Source organism: Protopterus annectens, chromosome 8.part0, assembly GCF_019279795.1.
Source record: "Protopterus annectens isolate FY-2018-M chromosome 8.part0, PAN1.0, whole genome shotgun sequence".
In the NCBI taxonomy this organism is placed as follows: Eukaryota; Metazoa; Chordata; order Ceratodontiformes; family Protopteridae; genus Protopterus; species Protopterus annectens.
This window is the reverse complement of record NC_056741.1, coordinates 541,761,584-541,778,742: the sequence shown is the minus strand read 5'-3', so window position 1 is coordinate 541,778,742 and position 17,159 is coordinate 541,761,584. Positions and strand designations below refer to the sequence as shown.

General features: G+C 47.4%; 1 protein-coding gene across 2 annotated transcripts in view; it reads right to left on the bottom strand.

Annotated features, from left to right (window-relative positions):
* The window catches only part of HORMAD1 (HORMA domain containing 1), a 4,208,304-nt gene that overhangs the window by 2,560,708 nt on the left and 1,630,437 nt on the right, over window positions 1-17,159 (bottom strand). The gene's annotated exons all lie outside the window — the stretch shown is intronic.

Below are 17,159 nucleotides of genomic sequence, written 5' to 3'. Positions count from 1 at the left end.
TTAATTAGTCATTTTGTTGGTGAGTTGATTTCTTAATTCATAAAGTTTGGACTACTAAGTTAGCCTCAATACTCTGTTCTTATATTACATATTTTAATTTGTCTCTAGCTCTTTAGTTTCAGTTCTAAGGTAGCACCGTCTCAGTTTATGCTACGGTGTTAAGGGGAAAGGGGACTTGGTTAAAGGAATGAGTTTATTTCTTTTATTGCTCTTAAAAGAACCACCCTCTGTAACTACTCCCTTGTTCCAAATAACCTGATTATTTATAAATAATGAATATCTTTAATGCTTTTAATTATACTCAGCCAGGATCACTTGTTTTGTATGTTTCAATAAAGGATATTCCATTTTTAACTCAACTGTGGACTACCTACTATTTTCTATTTTATTATTTTGTAGTACATATTTTACAGTTCAATTTTTATCAGTGAACTAGGTGCATAACCTATTTCAAGGAGTGAACTTCACACCCTCCATACTTCTTGATTCATATATGTTACTTCAACACGGTAATTACAGATGCGTCTACATTCAATGCTGTCTTTAATAGCACAAATTAGAAACATTAGTTTGGAAAAAATAACTCAGAATTAATCAGCAAGACAAACAATTTACAAGGTATATACATGTCAAACTCTTGAAAATAGAAATTATTTGCGATATTTACCATAACACTACTTATCTCTGCACTGTTGGCTGCAGCACAACAGATCCATCTGAGAAGCATTCCAAAGAGATGGTACTCAAAGATAAAAATTGACCTGTCTACCCACCTGCTACAAGTTAAGGCCAGAGAATATCTCAGTGATTTGTCATGGCATTTAGTTGCTCAGTTTGAAGAGTACCTTTCTGACTTATTGTCCATTTACAAATATTCAGCATTTCTCTGCATAAAAGATAAGTATGCATCCCTCCTTATCTGCTGATTTACCAAGTCAGTTACTGTTACTGAGTATTTATATTTTAGTGTTTCTCTGCACAGCAGATAACATGCATCGGTACTTATCAACTGATGTACCACAAGGCAATTATATTATGAGTGTTTATATGACAGGTACCTGCATGCAAGTTTATATAAAATATCTTATGGGTGCCATCATTTTTGATTTTGTCACACTGATATGAAGACACAATTTCTTGCAAGGCCAGTTATATTGAGTCCTTAGTGAAAGGGGATAACTCATGCAAAGTCAAACTGGCTGAGCCCAAAACTTTTAGTTATGTACTTACCATAACTTTAGATGTTTGGGATCCATCTCGCCTACATTCTGTACTGATGGGTTCGGAGCCGATCCTCGGCTCCGACTCGGCACGCTATACTATAGAGCGAAGTCTCTTATTGGCTGAGCTATTCTACATCCCAGGATGCACCACCACTGCTTCCCCAGATCTTGTTTGTCCGCACACATGCACACACACATAGACTGTTGATATAACATTGCCAGATGTTTCAAGATGAAACGGTTGAACTCAAACCGTCCGGTCTCTTCTGATCTCCAAGGCAGGGGGAAGGAGGGTGGGTTATTAGGAATGTAGGCGAGATGGATCCCAAACATCTAAAGTTATGGTAAGTACATAACTAAAAGATGTTATGTGATCCTATCTCGCCTACATTCTGTACTGATGGGACAGCGTCCCTAGCACCTGATTCCTGGGTGGCTCACTGGAAAACACTCCTGAGAACTGTGGAACCGAAGGAAGCTCGCCCCCGAGATGCCACGTCCAATTTGTAATGAGAAATAAAGGTGTGAGGAGAGGACCATGTAGCCACAGCACAAATGTCACTAATGGCAAGCTTAGAGTGAAAGGCTGCCGAAGTAGCCACGGCCCTTGTAGAATGAGCTTTCACTGTAGTTGTAAGCTCTTTATTAGAAATGAAATAAATATGACTAATACAGTCTCTGATCCACTTAGCAATAGTGACCTTCGTGACGGCTTTGCCCAATTTATTGTCCGAAAAGGACACAAACAACTGATCTGTTTTCCGTGTTTGGTGCGTCCTATCTAAATAGAAGCGCAATTGTCTGTGAACATCCAAAGTGTGGAAGATGTATTCCGCTCTGTCTGAGTACTTTGGGAAGAAAACTGGGAGTTCCAATGACTGTTGCAGACAAAAACTAGAACAAACCTTAGGAACAAAGGATGGATTCGGTCTGAGGGATACCCTATCCTTGTGAAAAACCAGGTACGGTGGTTTGACGCATAGGGCTTGAAGTTCCGAAACTCTTCTGGCTGATGTAATTGCAATCAGTAAAGCAGTCTTCCAAGAAAGAAATTTCAGATCACAAGTTGCTGCCGGTTCGAAGGGGGAAGAGGTCAAAGCACCTAATACCACATTGAGGTCCCACGGTAGAGCGGGATGAGAAATCGAAGGCCTTAGTAGTCCAGCACCTTTCATGAATGCTTTACATAACTTGTTGCTCATCAAAGGTGGGTCTATGCTCTCATAAAAATTGGAAATAGCTGCCAATTGACCCCTGATGGTAGAGACCGAACAACCTCGATCGAATAGAGAAGCTAAAAACTTCAGAACCTCTGACACCGGGACAGTTATAGGATCTAATCCCCGGAGTTGGGCCCAAATAGCAAATCTCTTCCATTTGCTGTTATACATCTTCTTAGTAGAAGTCTTGTGGGCCGAGGACAAGATATGTATGACTTCCGGGTCTAAAGCATGGTTCCTGACTATGGTCGGAAGAGGAGGAGCCACGCTGTCAACCTCAACGAGTGGAGGGACTGATGATGCTGTCCCGACTGATGGATCAAGAGGTCCGGAACCTGGTCCAGGAACCATGGACCGTCCAATGCATATTTCCGAAGAAAGGGAAACCAGATTTGACGAGGCCAGTATGGGGCAACTAGAATAATCTTGCTCTCCAAGCGAATCACCTTCTGGATCACCTTGGGAAGAAGGGGAACCGGTGGGAAGGCGTACAGCAGGCCGGTGGGCCAAGCTTGGACTAGGGCGTCTTGGAAATCTCCCCCAGAACTGGGGTGAGAGAGAAGAACTGTTGGCATTTCGTATTGAGGGGGGTTGCGAATAGGTCGCAACAAGGAGCTCCCCATCTTCTGAAAATCTGAGTTGCCACTCTGTCGTTCAGAGACCACTCGTGAGGAGACAGAACAGTTCTGCTCAGTCTGTCGGCTATCACATTGGATCTCCCTGGAATGTGTGTTGCTACCAGAAAACGTTTGGTTGCAATCGCCCAATCCCATAACTTCATGGCCTCTCTGCAAAGGGGGTAGGATCTGGTCCCTCCCTGCTTGTTCAGGTACCAGACTACTGACATGTTGTCGGACTGAATGGCAATCATGCCCTGGGGGAGGTAACTGTGTAGTGCTTGTAATGATAGAAGCACCGCCCTCATTTCCAGTATGTTTATGTGGAGGAGACTCTTGTCTGAGTGCCACTTGCCTTGGACTGACCTGCCCAGGTAATGTCCCCCCCACTCCGTCTGGGAGGCGTCCGTAGTCAATGTGGCTACTGGAGGAGGTGGAACGAAGGGTCGCCCCCGATCCAGATTGGAGGAAAGAAGCCACCAACGAAGGTCCTGTTTGCACGTCTCTGTGTCAGAATGAGGTGACTGAGGGGGAGATCCTGATAAGACCACTGAACTGACAGGAGCCACTGGAGAATCCTCATATGTAATCTTGCTAAAGGGACTAGGAGGACGGTGGCCGACATGGAACCTAATAGTTGTAGGACCATCCTGGCTGGGGCTCGGCATTTGTGGAGCAAGGCTCGAACTTGGGACTGTAATATTTCTATTCTCTCTGTAGGAAGATAGACCCGCATTTGCTTTGAGTCTATTTCTACTCCGATAAACCGTATGCGCTGAGATGGCAGCAACACAGACTTTGCCCAATTGAAGGTGATTCCTAGGGAGTTGCCTAGAGATATAGTGGCAGCTAGGTTTTGTAAGAGTAGACGCCTGGAGGTAGCAGTTAGGAGCCAGTCGTCTAGGTATGGAAACACCTGAACATTTGGTGAACACCCTGGGGGCTGTGGTGAGACCAAAGGGCAGTACACGGAAATGGAAATGACTGTCTCCCAGGCTGAAGCGCAAGTGTCTCCTGGACGTATGATCTATCAGAATGTGATAATAGGCATCCTTGAGATCTATGCAGCACATCCAAACACCCTTCTCCAGCAGCGGGAGAATGGATTGTAAGGTGACCATTCGGAACTTGGACTTCTTGACAGATCGGTTTAGTTTGCTGAGATCCAAAATGGGCCTCAGGTCCCCGGTCTTTTTTTGGCACTAAAAAGAATCTTGAGTAAGTCCCTAATCCAATCCGGTCTGGCCTTCGGGGACCGGTTGGATGACTCCTTTTTGAAGCAGCTTTGCTATTTCGATGGCTGCGATATCCCGTTGACTGGGTGGTGGGTCCGGGATTTTTCGGGATGGTGGGAGGGGTTGAGAAAAAGGGATGGTGTAACCTCCGGCGATGATTCGGAGCACCCATCGGTCCTGAGTGATACTCTCCCAGGCATTTAGGTGCTTCGAAAAACGACCCCCGACTGGCTCCGGAGCTGCACAGTCGGGCAATCCTTCAGGGATGCTGAAAGGTTGAAGAGCCACGAAAGGACTCGCGGTCTCCAGTGTTGCGGGGGTCTCCGCCGCCTCTGGGACGGCGTCTTCCTGAAAATTTTCCCCTCCTCTGCCTCTAGAAGGGGGATCGCCCTGCTGTGAGGAATAAGCCTTTTGAGATTTACGGAACCACATTTTCCCCCCTCTTCTAGCCTTGGGATAAGGCCTGAAGGGAGTGGAAAACTGTGCCCCTACGGCAGTCAAGGTCTTACCTTCTTGTTCACAGCGGGTCAAGGTGTCCTTTACCTTGGGTCCAAACAGAAAGGACCCATCGAAGGGAGCGTCGGCAAAGGAAGACTTGAAGGCTTCCGCAAAGTGACACAGGCGGAGCCAGGCTTGTCTCCGTAGAGCAACACCTGTTCCCGCCGCTCTACTCGCCCCCTCGGCTGCATACGAAATGAGCCTCATGGACGAGTTCGATAATGAAGATAAGGTAGCCAGCTGAGAGCTAACAGTCTGGGCCAACTGCTCAGGTAGGTTACCAGAGAGGGTATCTGAAAGTTCCTTAACCAGATCCCTCTGAAGTCTGGTGAAGTGCGTCACATAATTCAGAGACCTTAAAGTAAAGGCTGCTGAAGTAAGGGTGCGCTTCCCGTACCGATCCATGCTCCTGGACTCTTTATTAGGAGGATGGACGGACGTAGACGCCTCTGCCACGTCTTGTTGGGTAGCAGATGCCACCACCAGGGCATCTACAGCCACACCTTTGGAGAGGAATTCCTTTTCGGGGGGGGGGGGCTGAAAGAAATTTATTGGGGCGAGCTGGCACCAGTTCCACAGAATCCGGATGCTCCCACGCCCTTCGAGAGATCAAATCTAGAAGCTCATCGAAGGGCGGAGACACCCAGGAGGCGGAGGGCTGAGCCCCGAAGGCCTTGAGGAATACTGACTCCTCAGCAGAAGGGGATTTGGACTGCCAGTCGCCTCGTTGCTTCAGGATTTCTAAGATGTCCGCAAAGGAGACATCATCCGAGGACGACTTGGGGGACCCCTCCGCATCATCGAGGTCGGTGTCCGAGCTGAGAGACTCGTCAGGGGAGTCGACGTGCTTCCTCTTGCACTATCTCTTCCTGGGAGGTTCCTCCGAAGACACCTCGGAAGGACCTCCAGGAAGGGGTGAACCCCCAATGGGGGTGACCTCAGGCCCCAGGGCTCCGCTGTCTTGAGACAGGGGGACAACAAAGGAACCAGTCTCCGTGCCAAGGGAAGGTGCCGGAGAGACGGTGGAGGTAGCCAAAGACGATTTGGCCAGAGCACTCCTCATGGCCCTGAAGGCCGGACCCCCAGAGTCCTGGGAAGGTTCGACCCCCGGGGCCACAACAGTAGACGGCACTCCCGCAGCCGACGCACCGAGAGGGAGGCTTGGAACCGAAAACATCGGTCCCGAAGCGTCACCCCCGGGGCCGACCGAGGAGGTCCGAGTACCGAACTCCGATCCGAAGGTCGGGGTTGGAGTAAGGGTCGGAGCCGACCCGAAAACCTCCATCGGCTCCACTAGCACTGGCTCCAACGGTGCCGAGGCTGTTGGAGGAGGAACTAAAATAACAGGATGGGCAATCGGCTCCGGAGCCGACTGGGCTGGAGCCGAAACCAACTTTTGAAAGACAGGAGACTGAAACAGCCTTTGAAGTACCCTGTCGATGTCCGAATTCGACATCCTCGAAGACCGAGAAGAGATCGAACGAGTTTGAGTCGATTTCTCCACCGGTTCCGAAGGACTGGGGGACCAGCTCTGAATCGTCTCAATAAATATCGGTGCTGAGGGAGACTCCACAACCAATGCAATTTCCCTCGGAGCCGAAGAGGACTTCGGCGCCGAAGGGGAAGAGTCTGAGTGGGTGACTCTCATCGGCTCCGAAGGCAGAGGGGCCGATGAAGGTGACCTGCCTCTCGAAGCTCTAGCTGTCGGCTCTGAAGCCAGAGGAGTCGAGGCTGGAGGCATCGAGGCAGGCCGTTCCGCCCTCAGCTCCGAAGTCCGTGGAGCCGATGGAGAAGCCTGCCTAGATTTTTTCGTGGTCGGTTCCGACGTGCTGGTCGGAGCCGACGATTTCTTTTTCTTCGAAGGAGAAGAGGACAAAGATAAAGCCTCCTCAAAAGTAGGTTTAATGAGCCCTTTTAAAATCAATTTGTTTTTCCTCTCTTGGAGGACCAGGGAGGAAAAAGCGTGACAAACGCTACATGACTCCTGAAGGTGTATAGGGCCTAAACAATATACACATAGAGAGTGATCGTCCGTTATAGACATTTTGTAGCTGCATTTAGAGCACTTCTTGAACCCAGATGGTCTGTGCTCTTTCGACATATTGAATCCCAAACACTACAACCAAAAAGGAAACTTCTATAAAAAACTGTCAAAGAAGAAGCAAACAAGGACAAGACCCCTCTAATAGAAAACGGAATTACTTGTCCAACTATAACACTCAACAAAACTCACACTAAAAATATATCTCACGCGCGAGGGATAGGCCCCTCTAACTAAAACGGGATCCTTTCCCTCAAATAAAAGACAAATTTACCAAAAAACTTAGTCAAATATCAGTCACACAACAACGATAGCTGTTAAAACAGCCTTTGGGTATGTTAATCAAAAATTTCTGACAGAAATTGTTGAAGAAAAGACACTTAGCTCAGCCAAGTCCGAGACCACGTCTTTGCTGTAAAGCGGCAAACGAGATCTGGGGAAGCAGTGGTGGTGCATCCTGGGATGTAGAATAGCTCAGCCAATAAGAGACTTCTCTCTATAGTATAGCGTGCCGAGTCGAACCCATCAGTACAGAATGTAGGCGAGATAGGATCACATAACATCATATATTCTGTCATGAGGACTACCTGCATCTGCAATTGTGAAATGTGCTTCTTTACAAGGAGTCATTAAAATGTCTTCATGTTGAAAGTTAGACTGCAGTGTAATTTAATAACTCAGGCATCCCGTTAACCTTAGCTGGTGGAATAAAGTAGACTTATGTGAGATAATCACCTGAAGAGTAGTTCTTCAAGGGAAAAACACCAAAGGCAATAATAAGTTTTTGGCTTCTAGTCACTGATATCACTCACTATCTGGTTAGATTTTCAGGCAGTCATAGAGCTGCCAACAGGGAAATTCTGATCCTCCAGTGTAGGCTGGGATAGTCCCCATATAACAGCAATATTAACCTTGTAAACTTTTCATTCTTCTAGTCACAAACTTGAAACATACAGTAACAAATTACTGCAACAACTGACAAGTATGCATTGTAAGCAAAACATAGGTATTTATACAAACTAGCCAATTGATTATCACTAAAATATAAACACTCCAAATCCTAAACAGAGGAAGACTTGGGGAAATTCACATTGCTACAGGAATGTCTTATCTGTCTCTTCCTCTCTCTTCCACACTCAAAACAGTTAAAACCGTGCAATATGCTTACTGTAAGAGCAGATGTTCAAATAATAGGACTGCTGCTCCAGAAATTCTTTGTAGCAATAGAAATACTAATGAGAGGTGGCCAACAGCATGCTTTACTGCAATTTTGTACCACAGCCAACAGGGAATGCAGCAAGTGGAGCTTATCAGATGTATGAACATTCCTTCAGCAAGTGCCAATACCACAAAGTAATTTAACTGAAAAACATTTTCATTATTAATGGAGACTGCCTTTTAATCTACTGTTGTGTAAGCAGGAGGAATATATGCTTGGGATATATGAGGATGTTTCCCCATATAGGAGAGTACAAAAAAAAAAAAAAAAAATTCTTGTTCTCTGAAAAGTGACAGGTAGAGTAAGTATACTAAAAAATGCTCTTGGGAAAGGCTAAAGGAGACCTGAATAGCAAAACAAAGCTAAAGTATCCAAAAACAAATGCAAATAAGCAAGTGATACTGCCCGCCAGGATAGATGTTACTGGGAAGTAACAGGCCTGCCAGTGATGTTGTGAGGCTTGATGTTACAGGCAGAGGGCCTCCCCAATACTGGAATGTTTGTTATTTCCCTATAATACCCATCCTGAAGGGCACTGTTGCGCTTAAAACTACCATATGCAGCAATGTTTTAATTCTGTCTATTTTATTTGGTGTTATTATGGTAAAATATTTTTGTTAAAAAGATGGACATAGCTACATTTTTAAGATATCCAAACTACTATTTATTTCAATGCATGGAAATGAGCCTAGTTACTTCACCTCCTAGATATAGCTGGTTGAGTGCATACTGACATCCCACTCACCAGGTTAAATAGGAAGAAAGTTAGTCAGTTGCCTGTCGGGTGCCAGGATTCGCCACATAATGCGTGTACTTGGGTCTCTCCACAACAACTACAGATATGACTCGGTCATTGTCCATGTTGGTGTGAACGACTTAAGACGTACCTCCCTGGAATACATAAAAAGAAACATGGAGGAACTCTTGGATCTTGTAGCCCAGGCAGGTATGACCCTAGCCCTGAGTAACATACTACCGTCACCTAGAATGATACCTCAGTACAAGCAGAAAATGACTGACTTCAACAATTGACTAAAATCAAGCACATTACCAGTGAGCAAATCCTCCCTAGTGGTTACGGCATACTAAGAACAGACCGGCTAAACAAGAAAGGAGGAGGTGTAGCTATAATATTTAAACAGCATCTAAACATCCAGATCTTAAAATCATCAGCTCCACAAATAGGTAATGAAGAAATAATATATACCAACCTCAAAATAAACCAAAACAAAACCATCAACATAATTGGATGCTATTTCCCACCTGGACAAAACATCCCTCCACTAGAAAACCTCCTTAGCTGATCTACCCACCATCTCCCCCAAGAAACTTTTAGTTATGTACTTAACATAACGATAGATGTATGTGATCCATCTCGCCTACATTCATTACTGACGGGCTCGGAGCCGAGAGTCGGCTCCGACTCGGCCACTATAACTAGCATGAACTCTCTCATTGGCTGGGCTAACCCTGTATCCCAGGATGCATCACGCCCAAACCCCCAGATCTTGTTTGCCCCAATATGATTTTCCCACATACACCATACCACAAGGATATATATATAAGAGGAGAGAAAAAATAATATCCTCAGAGGAATCAGAATACAAGTTTCCTCCAAGTCCAACAGGTAGGGGGAAGGAGGGTGGGTACGTAAGAATGTAGGCGAGATGGATCACATACATCTATCGTTATGGTAACATAGAATAGAATTGGCAGATCTGTAACTAAGGGCACCGTAGCTAAGTGGATTAGAGACTGCATCTCATTTATTTTTGTCACCACTGCCAGACACTTGGTGAACACCCTGGGGGCTGTGGTGAGACCAAAGGGCAGGGCCCGGAATTGAAAATGACTGGCTCCCAGCCGGAAACTAAAAGACGTAATGTGATCCTATCTCGCCTACATTCATTACTGACGGGACAGCGTCCCTAGCACCTAAATCCCGGGAGGCTCACTGGAAAACACTCCTGAGCTCTGTGGAACCAAAGGATGCCCGACCTCTGGAGGCCACGTCCAGTTTGTAATGAGAAATAAAAGTATGTGGAGAAGTCCAAGTAGCCGCTGCACATATCTCATCTATGGATAGTCTGGCATGAAAGGCCACTGTAGTTGACATAGCCCTGGTAGAATGCGCCTTAACTGGAAAGGGAAGATCCTTACCCACTAATGCATAAATAAATAAGATGCAGTCTCTAATCCACTTAGCTATGGTGCCCTTAGTTACAGATCTGCCAATTCTATTGTCCAAAAAGGACACAAACAACTGATCTGATTTCCTCTCCTGTTGTGTCCTATTTAAATAAAACCTCAGTTGTCTATGCACATCCAACTGGTGAAATTTGTATTCCGCTTTGTTGGAAAACCTTGGGAATAAGACCGGAAGCTCAATAGACTGGTGGAGACAAAGGGCAGAAGAGACCTTAGGGAGAAAAGAAGGATTACATCTCAGAGATACTCTGTCCTTATGAAAAATTAAATAAGGAGGTTTAACAGAAAGGGCTTGAAGCTCCGATACTCTTCTGGCTGAAGTTATGGCTACCAAGAAGGCAGTCCTCCATGACAGAAATTTCAATTCGCAGGAGGCTGCCAGCTCAAAGGGAGAAGACGTCAAAGCTCTGAGCACCACATCTAAATCCCATGGCAAGACGGGTTGCGAAACTGGAGGGCGAAGCAACCAAGCTCCTTTCAGAAAGGCTTTACACAGCTTATGACCCATGAGAGAAGGCTCATGTGCAACATGATAATTGGAGATTGCTGCCAACTGAACCTTTATAGTGGAGGCAGCCGAGCCCTGTCTAAAGAGTGTAGCTAAGAAATCTAACACCGCCGACACTGGGGCTGTAAGGGGATCAAGATCACGTTGCTGAGCCCAAATTGCAAATTTCTTCCATTTACTAGAGTATATTTTCCTAGTACAGGACTTGTGGGAGGAAGACAGAATATGTATGACTTCCAGGGTAAAGATATGCTGTCTGACTAAGGTAGGAAGTGGAGGAGCCAGGCAGCGAGCTTGAGTGTTCGTAGGGATGGATGGAGCTGTCCTGACTGATGAGTCAATAGGTCTGGAGCTGGGTCCAGAATCCAAGGACCATCCACCGCATACTTCCAAAGGAAGGGGAACCAATCTTGACAGGGCCAGTGTGGTGCGATCAAAATAATCTTGCTTCCTAAGCAGGTAGCCTTCTCTATCACTCCTGGTAGAGGGGGGAACCGGAGGGAAGGCGTAGAGCAGACCGGAGGGCCGATTGTGGACTAGAGCATCCCTGGGTGACTCCCCCTGTGGAGGGATCAGAGTGAAAAAATTGCTGCACTTTGCATTCAGGGGGCTGGCAAAGAAGTCGCAGCAGTGAAGGCCCCACTTGGAGAAGATCTGCGCAGCCACTCTGTCGTTCAGTGACCACTCGTGAGGCATCAGAATAGCTCTGCTCAGCCTGTCTGCTATCACATTGGACTTCCCCGGAATGTGCGTTGCCACTAGAAAGCGCTGGGAAGCGATTGCCCAATTCCACACTCTCATGGCCTCCCTGCAAAGGGGGTAGGCCTTGATTCCTCCCTGCTTATTCAGATACCAGACAACCGACATATTGTCGGAAAGAATTGCAATAGTTCCCCTGGGAAGAGAGCTGTGAAGTGCCTGCAACGCTAGAAGCACTGCTCTCATCTCTAGAACATTGATATGCAAGTGAACCTCGTGGTCTTGCCCCGTACCTTGGTCCATCTCACCCAGATAATGCCCCCCCACCCCACCCTATCTGGGAGGCGTCCGTGGTTACTGTGATAATAGGGGAAGGGGGGCTCAAGGGTCTCCCTTGATCCAGATTGGACAAGAAAAGCCACCAACACAGATCCTGCCGGCATCTCTCCGTGATGAGAATCGGATGGGACAAGGTGCGTTCCTGATATGACCACTGGGCCAAAAGGAGCCACTGAAGTATTTGCATGTGTAACCTGGCTAGCGCAACTAAGAGAATGGTAGCCGCCATTGATCCCAACAACTGAAGAACCATCCTAGCTTGGGCTTTTCCCCGGGGTAGCAAAGTCAGGACTTGGGCCTGTAACACTTTTATTCTCTCTGTCGGTAGAAAAGCTCTCATCTCTACAGAGTCTAGCTCTGCACCAATAAAGGCAACACGCTGTGATGGCAGCAATACAGACTTTGCCCAATTGAATGAAATCCCTAGAAGATGGCCCAATTTGACAGTAGCTCTCGTGGCTTGAACAAGTAGATGCCTGGTGGGGGCGGTGAGGAGCCAGCCGTCTAGATAAGGAAACACCTGGAATCCTAGACGTCTCAGGTGAGCTGTCACCACTGCCAGACACTTGGTGAACACCCTGGAGGCTGTGGTGAGACCAAAGGGCAGGGCCCGGAATTGAAAATGACTGGCTCCCAGCCGGAAACGTAAACGACTCCTGGAAGCCTTGTTTATCCTGATGTGATAATAAGCATCCTTGAGATCGAGGGAGACATCCATACTCCTTTTACCAGCGATGGGAAAATGGATTGCAAAGTGACCATTCGGAACTTGGACTTCTTACAAAGCGGTTTAGACAGCTGAGATCCAGAATGGGTCTCAAGTCCCCTGTTCTTATTGGCACCAAAAATAACCTTGAGTAAGTTCCTAATCCGATCTGGTCTGCGGGGACTGGCTGGATGACTCCTTTTTCCAGCAGCTTTGAAACCTCTATTGCTGCCTGATCCTGTTGACTGGGTGGAACGTCTGGGATTTTTCTTGACGGCGGGAGGGGGGGGAGATGGTGTAACCTCTGGTGATGATACGAAGCACCCATCGATCCTGAGTGATGGACTCCCAGGCCTGAAGATGCTCCGAAAAATGACCCCCCCGACTGGCTCCGGAGACGCACAGTCGGCTAATCCCTCAGGGACGTTGGTAGGAGGAACCACAAAAGGACTCACGGTCTCCTATATTGCAGGGGCCTCCACCGCCTCTAGGGCAACGCCTTCCATTAAAATTCCCCCTCCTCTGCCCCTGGAGGGGGGGTCACTTTGATGAGCAGGGGAAGACATTTGAGACTTTCTGAACCACATTTTCCCTCCCCTCTGAGCCTTGGGATAAGGTCTAGTGGGAAGCGAAAAACGGGCCCCAACGGCAGGCAAAGTCTTACCCTCCTGCTCACATCTAGTGAGGGTGTCTTTCACTTTGGGTCCAAAAAGGGAGGACCCGTGGAATGGGGCGTCCGTGAAAGAAGACTTGAAAGCCTCTGCAAAATGACACAAGCGCATCCAAGCTTGCCTCCTAAGGGCTATGCCCGAACTCGCTGCTCTACCCACCCCCTCGGCTGCATAAGATATGAGCCTCATGGACGAGTTGACGATGGAAGAAAGGGTAGACAGCTGGGCGTTAACAGACTGGGCCAACGCCTCAGGCAAGTTACCCGACAGGGTATCTCCCAACTCCTTTAAGAGATCCCTTTGGAGCCGTGTAAAATGACACAAGTAATTCAACTACCACAATGTAAAGGTCGCTGAAGACAGGGTACGCTTCCCATACCTATCCATACTCCTAGACTCCTTATTAGGAGGATGGATGGAAGTAGAAGCCTCTGCCACATCCTGCTGGGTGGCAGACGCCACCACCATAGCATCTACAGGTACTCCCTTGGTCAAAAATTCTTTTCCAGGAGGCACAGATAAGAACTTATTGGGGCGGCTAGGAACTGGCTCCACAGAGTCAGGGTGTTCCCACACCCTTCGACAAATAAGATCCAATAATTCATCGAAGGGTGGAGACACCCAGCAGGCGGAAGTCTGGGCTCCGAAGGCCTTGAGGAAGACCGACTCCTCCTCAGAAGGGTTATTGGATGGCCAGTCGCTCCGCTGTCTCAAGATCTCCAGGATATCGGAGAACGAGACATCATCCGAGGACGACTTCGGGGACCCTTCTGCATCATCGAGGTTGGTGTCCGAGGTGACAGACTCATCTGGGGAGTCTACGTGCTTCCTCTTACACAACTTCTTCCTGGGAAGCTCTTCAGGCACAGACTCTGAAGGGCCCTCATAAAGTATGGGACCACACATGGAGGTATCCTCAGGCCTAAGCCCCGCTGTCCAGAGATAGGGGGGCACCAGAAGCTCTAGTCGCAGCGTCTAGGGAAGGAGTTGCTGATTCAGGTGAAGTCACTATGGACTTGGCCAGCACGCTCCTCATAGCCTCGAAGGCAGGTCCACCAGAATTGGACGAAAAACCCGCCTCCGAGACCATGACCGGGTCGGGGTACCCCTAGCCGAAGCACCAAGGGGAAGACTCGGAGCCGCAGTCTGAAGCCCCAATGTATCCCCCTCGGTTTCGACTGAGGACACCCGAGTACCGAAACCTGTAGAAGGAATGGAAAAGGTTGGAGCCGATGTCAGATCCGAAAGACTAGCAGGAGGTTTCGGAGCCAACCCAGGGACTTCACTTGATTCGGCAGACTCTGGCTCCGAAGACGCCGAGGTTGTCAGAGGAGGAAGAAACGGAACCGATATAGTAGCTGGCTCTGGAGCCAACTGGGCTGGAGCCGAAAATAATTCAGTTAACACTGGCGACTGGAGAAGCCTCTGGACCACCCTATCAACATCTGAATCCGAGAGCCTGGAGAACATGGAGGAGACAGACGGGGGTAGAGAAAACTTCTCTGTCGGAACCGAGACAAGACTGGGGGAATGGCTCCGAATCGGCTCCAAAAGTATCGGAGCCAAAGCAGGCTCGAGAACCACCACAACCTCCTTTGGCGCCGACGACCGTGGAGTCGAAGAAGCCGACCCCGCAACAGACAATACTTCCTGCGGCTCCGAGACCAGTGGAGCCGAGGAAGGAGACATAGCCTTGGACCGTGATTCCTGCGGCTCCGAGACCAGTGGAGCCAAGGAAGGAGATGTAGTTTTAGACCTTTTCTCCAGAGGCTCCGATGAACTAGTCGGAGCCGGAGACTTCATTTTAGACTTGGACCTGGATTTCTCAGAGGGAGGAGAGGATGCCAAAGTTTCCTCAAAGGAGGGTTTAATCAAACCCTTGAGGATAAGTTTATTTTTCTCTCCTGTAAAACCCTGGCAGAGACAGCATGACACACACTGCAGGATTCCTGCAAGTGTATGGCACCAAGACAATATACACAGATGGCGTGGCCATCAGTCAGCGACATCTTGTACGCACACTTGGCGCATTTTTTAAAGCAGATGGCTTATGTTCTTTTGGTTCCTTGCCTGACATAAGGAACACAATCCACAAGCAGCAACAATATTTCGAATTTACACAATAATCACACGAAGCACACTCAGCAACACAAGGTAGGGAGGGAGGAAAGGGCTCTAACTTAAACGCCTGAACAGTAACAACACAAGATAGGGCAAAGGCCCTCTAACTTAAACGGGCCTAGCCCGCCAAACAGAAGGATTACCAACACCAAACGCAATCAGTCACAACAATGGATACAACAGACAACGTAACTATTACAATAGCTTTTTTTTGTATAATAAACTCGAAGCTATAAGTTCAAAAACAAAAGAGAGGGTACTTAGCCACAGCCAAGTCGAGACCACGTCGTTACTCTAAGAGCGGCAAACGAGATCTGGGGGTTTGGGCGTGATGCATCCTGGGATACAGGGTTAGCCCAGCCAATGAGAGACTTTGTGCTAGTTATAGTGGCCGAGTCGGCATCAACTCTCGGCTCCGAGCCCGTCCATAATGAATGTAGGCGAAATAGGATCACATTACATCTATAATTTTAGGTGATTTCAATACTGACTGGCAATCCTGTTCTGGCAACCATCCTACCCATCATGTAAACATTCATGGCTTCACCCAACTAGTCCAGTCGCCAACCAGGATAAATAAAAACTCCAGCAAGCACACTACCCTGGACTGGATGCTAGTCAGTAAGAGCCCCCAGTCACATATAAGAGGCTGCTTATCAGACAGCCCCAGTGATCACTCCCCAACATTCCTACTCAAAAAATACCTATACCAAGCTAAACCTGTCATCTACCGTCAAATACATAAAAAACTAAACTTTAACCCACTCACATTCATCTCATCCCTCAAAGAATGCAACTGGCATCCTCTAAAGTACCTCAGTCTTGATGACACAGTTGAATTTTTTAATACTACCTTCCTGAGCATCCTTAATGACCATGCCCCCATAAGACTTTCCAGAACCAAAGCACAACCCTCCCCATGGCTACAGAAAACCACTAAGTAAGAAATTAAAAACGGGGATAAAGCCTGGGAGCACTGGCGCAAAACCAAAAACCCCTCAACTAGACAGACATTCCTAGAACTACGCAATAGAGTAAAAAAGCTAATAAAACAGGACAAATTCCAATACTACCAGTCTGCCATAGACTCCTCCCAACACAGCCCCAAACAATGCTGGTCCTCGAAAAACTCCATCTTCCACCCAGGTAAAGTCAGCACCCCTCCTCCTAACATCCCTCACTCCTCCGAAAATACTGCTACCTCATTCAACACACACTTCACACAAACCATACTATCACTAGCTAAACAACACAACCCCCCACACCTTCAACTAGTAATCTCCCCACTGCCTTCTCTTTTTCTCCTGTACCTACCATCAACATAAAAAACTCTTAACTAAACTTAAGCCCACCAAATTAGCAGCAGACAACCTCCAAAGTGAATACCTACAAATCACAACTGATGCTCTAGACTACCCAGTATCCATCTTGATTAACCGATCTCTGTCAAAAAGTTACGTTCCCCACACTATGGAAAATATCACATATAATTCACCTCCACAAAGGTGGCCCCTCCACAGAACTAACCAATTACCTTCCCATAGCTATTCTCTCTCCACTCTCCAAAATACTAAAGAGATGTATTCACTCTCAGGTCTCAGACTACCATCTTACTAGCAACCTCCTTTCCACTACTCAGCATGGTTTCCGACCAAACCATAGCACCACCACTGCCTTACTTTCCTTTACTAACACTATCCTTCAGCATAAAAACAATGGCTACCTCTCTTCTGCTACTTTCCTAGACCTATCTAAAGCATTTGACATGGTCCCACACAAACAACTCATCACTGTCATCAATAACCTATCCTTCTCTCAATCAGTCACCAACTGGTTTCAGAGTTACCTGTCTGA